The 9348-nt window shown below is 40.5% G+C and overlaps 1 pseudogene; it reads left to right on the forward strand.

Annotated features, from left to right (window-relative positions):
• Nucleotides 1-8358: 8358 nt before the first annotated feature.
• On the forward strand, nt 8359-8477 carry LOC112480684 (annotated as a pseudogene).
• Nucleotides 8478-9348: the final 871 nt, after the last annotated feature.

Below are 9348 nucleotides of genomic sequence, written 5' to 3' on the forward strand. Positions count from 1 at the left end.
TGTATTTAGTAAAAGAATGGAGGAAGAGAACTGTAGTGGTCAAAGTGGCTGGACAGAGATGTCTTGACCAAGGCATGCAAGCCTCACCTCCAGGGTGCTGAAGGCTCCCTCTAGTCCTTACTATTCCCTTTATTTCTTCTCTCCACAAACACTAGTATCTGTTTTCTTGCTATGAATCAAGTGTGTGTGAGTGTGTGTATTGGGGGGTAGGTGGGGAGAGGGGGGTTGGGCTCCAGGCCCAGGGTCTTACATTACAATCTGGGGTCCATACTTTTCCAATGAAGCCTGATTCTTTTTCTTTTTTAATTTAGTTTTTTAAATTAAGTTTATTGGGGTAACATTGGATAATTAATTATATAATTTCAAGTGTACATTATAATTTGACATCTACATATTCTATTGTGTGATTATCACCCAAAGTCCAGTTTCCTTCAGCTACCATATATTTGATCTCCTTTACCCACTTCACCCTCACCCTACCCCCCGCCCCATATTTGGCCTTCTTTACCTCATCTACCTCTCTCCTCCTCCCTTACCCTCTATCCTCTGGTAACCAGTAGCCTATTGTCCATGTCCCTGAGTCTCTGTTTATCCTGTTCGTTTGTTGCTTTTAGGTTTATATCCGACATATAAGTGATATCATGTGATTTTCTACTTTTTCAGTCTGGCTTATTTCGCTTAGCATGATTATCTCGAGGTCCCTCCATGGTGTCGCAAATGCCAGTATTTCATCTCTTCTTATGGCTGAGTGATATTCTATTGTATATGTGTGCCACAGCTTCTTTAGTCAGTCATCTATCGTAGGACACTTTGGTTGCTCCCATGTCCTGTCCACTGTGAATAATGCTGCCGTGAACATCAGTGTGCAAATATCTTTTTGGATATGGGTTTTCAAGTCTTTGGGGTAAATATCCAGTAGTGGGATTGCTGGATCATATGGTAGATCAATTCTTAGTTTTTTGAGGAACCTCCATACTATTCTCCATAGTGGCTGTACCAATTTGCAGTCCCATTAGCAGTGTATGAGGGTTCCTTTTCCTCTGCATCCTCTCCAACATTTGTTATTACTTGTTCTGTTGATTATAGCTATTCTAACAAGTGTGAGATGGTATCTTATTGTGGTTTTGATTTGCAGATGCCTGATTCTTTTTTGGTAATTTTTAAATACACAGAGAGGCGACCTCCTTTATGGGATACAGAGGTTGGCTCAGTAGATTTTCACCTCTGAGGCAGGATGCCCCCTCATTTTGTATGGCAGGTGGGGCATGCAGCCAGAGAAAATATCAGAGACCCTTTCCTGAGAGCCGGGGCACTGCATTGCAGAGATTGGGACCATCAAGGCAAGTCTTATGTGGCAAATCTGAGCAAGGGTCCAGGCCTGGGATTTGGGGCAAGAGTGTGTGCTTCCTTCTCTGAGCTCCTCCCTTGGAAATGGTCCAACTGCTCTTAGATTCAGAGTAGCGATTGAACGATGAGTATGACCCTCTTATGTGACTAAGACTGTACGTTGTCTGGCTTCTTTTCCCTACTAGGAAACTCCAGTTTCTTAGCCTAAGTGCCCTGATTTCCACTTCAGTAAATATGGTCAGCACAGGTATAAGTTATCAGTCTGAGAGCAGAAAAAGAAGGTGGCCCTGTGAGCTTAATCTGGGTTGTGAGGTGCACCAAATTCTGTGGAATGAAAAGGGAAGAGCACATGTTTGGAGGAGCCCAAGGGTGGTCCCCACTGCCAGCCACATCAGTAGGTCTTATCTCTGTAAGTCCAGATGCTCCTTCAAATCTACTGAGCCACACATTCTCGAGGCCATGAGAACAGTTGTACTGGGTCCAGGGGTGTCAAAGATGAGTGCAGCTGAGGCTTTGTTCTGGGGGAACTTATACTCTGAGGAAAGGGTTGGACAAGCACACAAAGAACTATAACATGAAGTAGAAAACTGAAAGAGAAGTACCCACAAATGCCTGGGTTACTGATTGGTGAATCTCTTATTTATGTATAAGAATCATGTAGTTTTCTCCAACACTGCCCTTCACTGTAACCTGATTTTGTGCTTAACTCTGGAGGTACTAATCTTTTCTTAGTGTATCACTCAAACCTTGTTATACTGCATAGGACAGAAAACCCAACTGAGAATGCAGACTGGTTTGATCCACAAGTTCAACAATGTCATCCACCCCTCCCCCACCCCCACCCCCTTCCTTTTTTAAACATGCCTTTCCATTTCATTCAGTCTTCTAAAGCATCGACCTCACCCAAGCCTGGCTCTCCTTATGGTTACAGGATGACAGCTGATTGTCCAGAGACCACTTGGTTCTCCACATCCAAGTAAAGAGAAAGCCTTAATCTTTGCCCTAGAATTTCAAGCACGAGTCCTAAGATTCACTCTGATGGGACTGGCTTAGATCACATGCCCACCCCTGAACTAGTCACTCTAAGTGGAAGAGATGGAATATGCTGGTTGGCTTGAGTAGATCGGAGCTCACCTTTAGAAATAATCCTTCTTTTAGGGTATTGTTGGGGAAGAGAAGTAGAAAAGGATTTGGGGTAGCAATCACTAATATTGGTGATAGCTAGGTTCGATTCAGGGAGGCCTTGATAATGCCGAGGCCTCGGACTTCTGCTGAGGCCCCGAAATGAGTAAGACGGGGTCTCCTAAATCTAGCTTGGAGTCCAGTGACGCCTCCGTGAAGGAATCATAACCAAGCCAGATCTTGTAGGATAAGCATTTACTGCCAAGTGAAGACAGAAGGCTACTCTTACAGAAATAACCAAATAAAGAACTAGAAGTGTGAAGCTGTTGAACATAGTAAAAGCTGAGGTCTACCAGAAATCTGGAGATTAATATTTGAAGTGCCTGGAGATTAAACTTTTTGAAGTTATCAGAGATTAATATTTGAGATTAATATTTGTAGTAGTAGGAAATAAGACAAATCTGGAATCAAGACCAGATCACAGAAGACCCCATGTGCCAGGGGAAGAAATCTGAGCTTTACTTAGTGAGAGGTGGACTTTGATGTAGACTGGTACTAAAGAATTTCACTTAATCAGTTTTAACAAGTCCTTTTTTCCCCTCAGGCTTACTGTATCTTACCAGCTTGGGAAAGACAAATTATGAATTATAATTTGGCATCTACTTTTCACAAATCATCCAACTCAGTCATTTTGTTGTTCCTGTGGCTGTAGGGCAAATTTGTTTGGGCCCTTTTTCTTGCATTTCATTTAAACAGCTGGATATTTGCTCACCCTCTTGTATAAAATGGGGAACTCTTGAGGCTCTTGAGTCTTATATTTGTTTCCATCATCACCAGTATAACTAGTTGGAATTTTATAAATGTTTAATTGACCTCTTAATATTCTGAGTCACAGAGTCAATTAAGACAGTTAAGGAATAAACTTATTTCCAGTTTGGGAAAACAGAGTTGAGAGTTTTAGATAGCTGACTTGTAAGGTTGTAGATTTTGGACTGTTCCAATTCTGACCGCATGCCACTGGCGAAGCATGGCCATTCCTTGTCTAAGTCATGAAGCAGGGAATAATTATCTGTCTGGTGTCTGCCTGTCTTGGGCTTGCTTGCTCTTAGATCTACTTCTTGCTCTGCTCTGCTCTGCATCTGTCTCCCAGACTCAGGGTGAGTTCAGCCAACAGGAGGAGGGATTGGTGAATTTGGAAAGCAGGAGAGGAAGTGAAGCCAGTTCTCTCCCTCTCAACCCCAACTCTGCCTTTGGCTGGTGTCTGCAGCAGTGGGTGAATCTCCTCCATGGCTTCAGCTCCTGCCAAACAAGCCCACCTGATTCTAGCTTCTGCCAGGTGACTCTGGGTGTCCAGGAGTTCACCTTCTCCCATTGTCTCTCCAGCCCAGAAGTTGTAGTGGCTTCCTTCAGTTCTTAATCTTTGATTTTCCACCCTGAACCCTATTTGGGCTTCTTTGGTCTTCCATTTCTAGATTAAGTTCTATCTATTTAAAATATTGAAAATTTCCTTACTGGACCCTAAATGATATAAGATCTTCCCACATCCTTTCCCCCAATTCTTTTAAATATATTTTGCCCAGAATTTAATATCACACTCTACCTCCTCTTCCCTTCTCTCCCTTCGATTTTTTCTCCTTTTGATCCGGGGCTTTTGTGCTGCTCTATTTCTTTTGTTAGGAAGGAATACAAGCTGATAAATCCATTCACACAAAGATGTGCACCCCTACTGGGAGCATATGAATTTTTATTAAATGCACAGGGATGCAATAATGATAAACTCAAAGTAATGACTTACAGTTTGTGGAATTTCTCTTTCTTAGTGTCCCACAGAGGCCTACTCTGTCTGTGCATACTGCCACTTCTGGGTTTTGTATAAAACAGTGGCATTGGTCTGCAGCATTCTTTGGTCCAGACATCTATCTTTGGCCCCAACTGGGACTTAGTGAAGGATTATGGATGGAGCACCCAAGTCCATCTCTGACACTGCAAAATCAACTCAGAGCACATGCTTTGCTAGTGGTAAGTGAGTGATGTCTTTTTCAAATTTAATATACAAACACATCGATATTCTTTGTATATTTTTTACAATTTTTACCAAATCCTGCACAAATAATAATCCATATTTTAAAATTATATTCCAATACCACTTGAGAACTAAGAGTAGCAGTTACAGAATCTCATTTTATTTGCCTCAGGCAAACATATGCTACTCTATGTGTGTTTTTTAACTCTGACACATTTACTGCCTCAGAACATGACAATTTTACCATTTAAAATAAACTATGGAAATTTAACTGCATAAAGATTTGATAATAAGCTCCAGCATGGTAAGTAAGCATTAGGTCATCTAGGAACTTGCTACTTCTACCCTCACTTACTCACATGGACTTGAACCTTGAATGGGCTTGAAAACAGCCCTTGGGAACAAAGAAGTCATGCACCGGCACCAGGGTTAGCGAGATCACCATCCCATTTGTTAGAGACTGTGGGGTTTCTCAGGATGGAGGATTTTGAATGCTAAAACCAGGAAAGTCCTGGGAAACCTGGGACAAGGTAGTCACCTATGAAATCCAAATTGCATGGAAGAGGCAAAGCTCTGAATCTCACTGCCAATATGCTGTCGTGGACCAGGCTTCAGCTAGGAGGAAAGCATCTCTCAGGTTGTGGAGGTTGACACCTAGAAGGAAAGCGCCTCTCTGATTGGCTATCAATGGCTAGGTGAAGTTAGCCTTTTAGCCTACAGGGCTGTGGGTACAGGCAAAATAACTCAATAGAGGGGACAGAGTCAGGACAAATAGAAAAAGAGAGAGTAATAAGGAGGTGTAAGGGGAGCAGTGGTTACCAGGCAGCCTTCAGTGGACCCTGGCAGAGGAAGAGAGAAAATGAAGAGGAAGAGGACAAACCACTGTATTTTGCAGGCCTAGATAGATGAATGTTTTGTACAGCTCAGAATCATATGTCTCAGAGAGTGTTCATTGCTTCTTCATCCTAGTTGGCCATTAAAATTACTTCAACACTTTTGAAAATGCAGATGCCTGGGCTATATCTCAGACCAATTTGAATTAGAATTTCTGAAGTTGGGCACAGTCATTGATCTTTTTAAAAAACTCCCAGGTGAACCTAATATGCAGCTAAGGTTGAAAACCACTGGCCCTGAGTATCTGGAGTATGTTTGTGTGTATGTGTGCTTTGTGTACTGCCAGAGGGCATTTTGATTTTAGTCAGCCTAAAGGATATCTTTGTGCACTCCCGATGGTACTCAGGCCAGTTGTGTGTGTGTGTGTGTGTGTGTGTGTGTGTGTGTGTGTGTGTGACAGTATATCTAAGCATAGTCAGAGATAGTAAATAAGGAAACATGTCCACTGATATCTAGATTAATTACCATGTTTCCACGCCCCAATCTGGTTGACTGTAGAAACTTTGCCACCTCACAGTGTTTCCTCTTATGGCCATATCACCCTCAATGTGCCTAATCTCATTAAAGTGCTTCTTCATTATTGCCAGGAGGCCACTGGGGTGCTTCTTTTTGAGGGTTCACAAAAAGGTCTGCTCATGGTCCCCTAGTCCACCCATTGAGTTGCCAGCTGCAGAGGCCTTTGTCTATCATCCCTTTGAATCTGGAATCATCTCAGGCCAGTGAGATGACAAGCACAGAATAGGTCCTTTTTAAATTTTCTTCAGAACTACAGAGAACCGTGGGTTCAGAGAAAACAGAATGCAGATGTCAACATGGAAACTAACTCAGGAGTTCCCTACTAAAGAGCTTCTTTCTCCCTTCAGTCCAAGCCTTTCTCTCCAGTTGTCATTTCTTGTCACAGAATCAACCTCCTCTCAGGATGATTTTATGGAAAGAAGATTCACTCTTATTAGGGGAAAACAAATGCCCTACCTAAGGGCTTCCTGTAAGACTCTAATGGGACCTAGTAGTTCAACATGAGCCATCTGTGATCTTCAGGGTTAAATAACACACCTCAGGGAGGTAGGAAACCAGTAATCAAGGCCACAATGAGTGCTTGCAAGTTTGGCGCAGCTCCTTTTCAGTCTCTCTTCCATGAAAGTTGAAGCTCCTTCAGTGGTTTACTTTGATATCCCAGCAGCATTAACTCTTAATCATCTGTACCAATTGTCAAACAAATTCTTAAGAACAAAGACAGAACTTCTACTTCTTGTCTTAAACAACAAAAAATATATGAAGCAGCAGTTTTCAGAGATAGGACACTAGGCAATAAAGGACTGTAATCCTTGACTGAAGGAAGCAAATGATATGAGCCCTACAAGTGTTCCAGCTCACAGCCTGAAGAGAACTGCCAGGCTGCAGTGCTGAGTGGGAGAACCCAAAGAAGGCCTAGTAGTCTCACTGAGTTGAAGAGACAGATTTAGAGTTCAGGGAAGCCAATGGCTAGAATATATAGGACAGGTTGCCAGAGAGGGGACAACTGCATAAAGAGAGAGCTCTGAATCTACAGAAGACTTGCCCTGAATCTTTAGCTGAGTCCTGATTAGCTCATGCATGTGAGAAAATGAGTAAGGCCAGAAAAAGAATCTCCAGAAAGAAGCAGGAGGAAAAATTCCTTGAGCTTATACCACTTCCTAGTAGTCAGAATGGAAAGGTCTCCTAACACGTGGGGTATGATATAGTTCTTAGATGGGCCATGTTAACCTACACTAAAGGCTGTTTGGACCTGCCTTAAAAAGCTTAAAAGCGAGTCTTACATAGACCAAACCATTTTCAAGTCACCTGAGTTCCAGAACAAATTCAAAAACATTTAAAAGGATATATTACAACAAATGAGTAAACAAACAAGCAACAGACCCCAAAAGGCAAAATTCATAATATCTGGCATTTAACCAAAAATAGCAAAGAAGCAGCTACTATGACTCATAGGAAGGAGAAAATGCAATCAATAAGACCAGACCCCAAAATGACACAAATAACAAAATTAGTCGAAAAGCACATTAGAATAGATATTATAAACATACCCCATATGCTCAAGAAGGTAAAAGAAAGCATGAGCATGATGAGAAGGGAAAAGATTCAAATAAAAATTGAGAGATGAAAAATAAGTTTGAGGCAAAAATACACTGAATGGGATTAACAGCAGATAATACATCATGATGATGCAGAGTTTATCCCAGGAAAATAAGATTTATTTAACATTGAAAAATAAACGATTACTTCACCATACTGAATGACTAAAAAAGAAAAACCATATGAATATCAGGAAAAGCATCTGTCAAAATTCCACATCCAATCATGATTTAAAGAATCAGCAAACTAGGAATAGCTGAGAACTTCATCCACTTGATTAAAGGCATCTATGAAAAACCTACAGCTAACATCGTACTTGGTGAAAAGACTGAATTCTTACCTCCTAAGATCAGGAATGAGCAAGGACGTGCACTCTCACTACTTCTATTTAACATTTTTTTCCCCTCGAAGTCGCAGCCATAGCAAAAGACAAGAAAGAGAAATAAAAGACACACTGATATAATAAATATATCTCTGTTATGATATAACATGATTGTCTTTGGAGAAAATCTGAATCTATGAAAAGTTACAATAATTTATAAATGAATATAGAGCAAAGTTTCAGGGTGTAAGATCAGTATATCAATATCAATTTTATTTCTATATACTATCAATGAACAACCAGAAAATAAATTAAAATGTATCATTTACTATTTGTTATGGACTGAATGTTTATGTCCCCTCAAAATTCATATGTTGAAATCCAACCTCCAATATTATGGTATTTAGAAGTAGGGTCTTTGGGGGTAATTTAGTCTTGGGGCAGACGCCCTCATGAATGGGACTGGTACCCTTATAAGGTCATGAGGGGAAATCAGAGCTTGCTCTCTTTCTGCCATGTGAGTATAAAACGAGAATTTGTCTACGGCCACGCCACCCTGGACAAACCCAATCCCATCTGATCTCTTAAGCTAAGCAGGGTTGGGCCTGGTTAGTACTTGGATGGGAGACCGCCTCGGAAGACCAGGTGCTGTAGGCATAAAATAAATAAATAAATAAACCAATAAACAAACAAATAAATAAATAAATAGATAGATAGATAAATCAATCAATCAATCAATCAATAAGGAATCATAAGCTGACAAGGTCCTTGCAATCTGTGAGGTCAACCAAGGGTTGCCTCACCTGAAAATAAAATAAAATAAAATAAAATAATAAAACGAGAATTCAGCCATGTGCAATCAGGATGTTTCCCACCAGAACCCAACCATGTTGGCACCATGACTGTGGACTTATAGCCTCCAGAACTATGAGGAATACATTTCTGTTGTTAAGCCACCCAGTTTATGGTATTTTGTAATAGCAGCCTGAGCTAAGAAACTATTGCATCAAAAAAAATGAAATACTTACAGATAAATTAGATGAGTTGTGCAAGACCTGTACACTAAAAACTACAAAACACTGCTGAGAGAAATTAAAGAATTCCTAAACAGAGATTTACCATGTTAATGAATTGGATGACTCGATATTATTAACATATCAATTCTCCCCCAAACTGAGCTAAAGATTCAACTCAATCCCAATCTAATCTCAGTAAGAATTTTTAAAAGAAATTTATAAGCTGAATCTAAAATTTGCCAGAAATTGAAAGACTTAGAATAGCCAAAACAATTCGGAAAAAGAACCAAGCTAAAAATCATACTCTACTTGGTTTTAAGAGTATTTAGAAAGTTAAAAGAATTAAAACAGTGTGATGTTGGTGTAAAGATATACATTAATGTAAATTTGTATGTATGTGTATGTGTGTGTGTATGTGTGTGTATTTGTATGTGTATGTGTGTGTGTGTGTGTGTGTGTGTGTGTGTGTGTGTGTATAGAGATACACATCAAAGAAACAGAATAGCGCCGAG

Source organism: Pteropus alecto, unplaced genomic scaffold, assembly GCF_000325575.1.
Source record: "Pteropus alecto unplaced genomic scaffold, ASM32557v1 scaffold20, whole genome shotgun sequence".
In the NCBI taxonomy this organism is placed as follows: domain Eukaryota; kingdom Metazoa; phylum Chordata; class Mammalia; order Chiroptera; family Pteropodidae; genus Pteropus; species Pteropus alecto.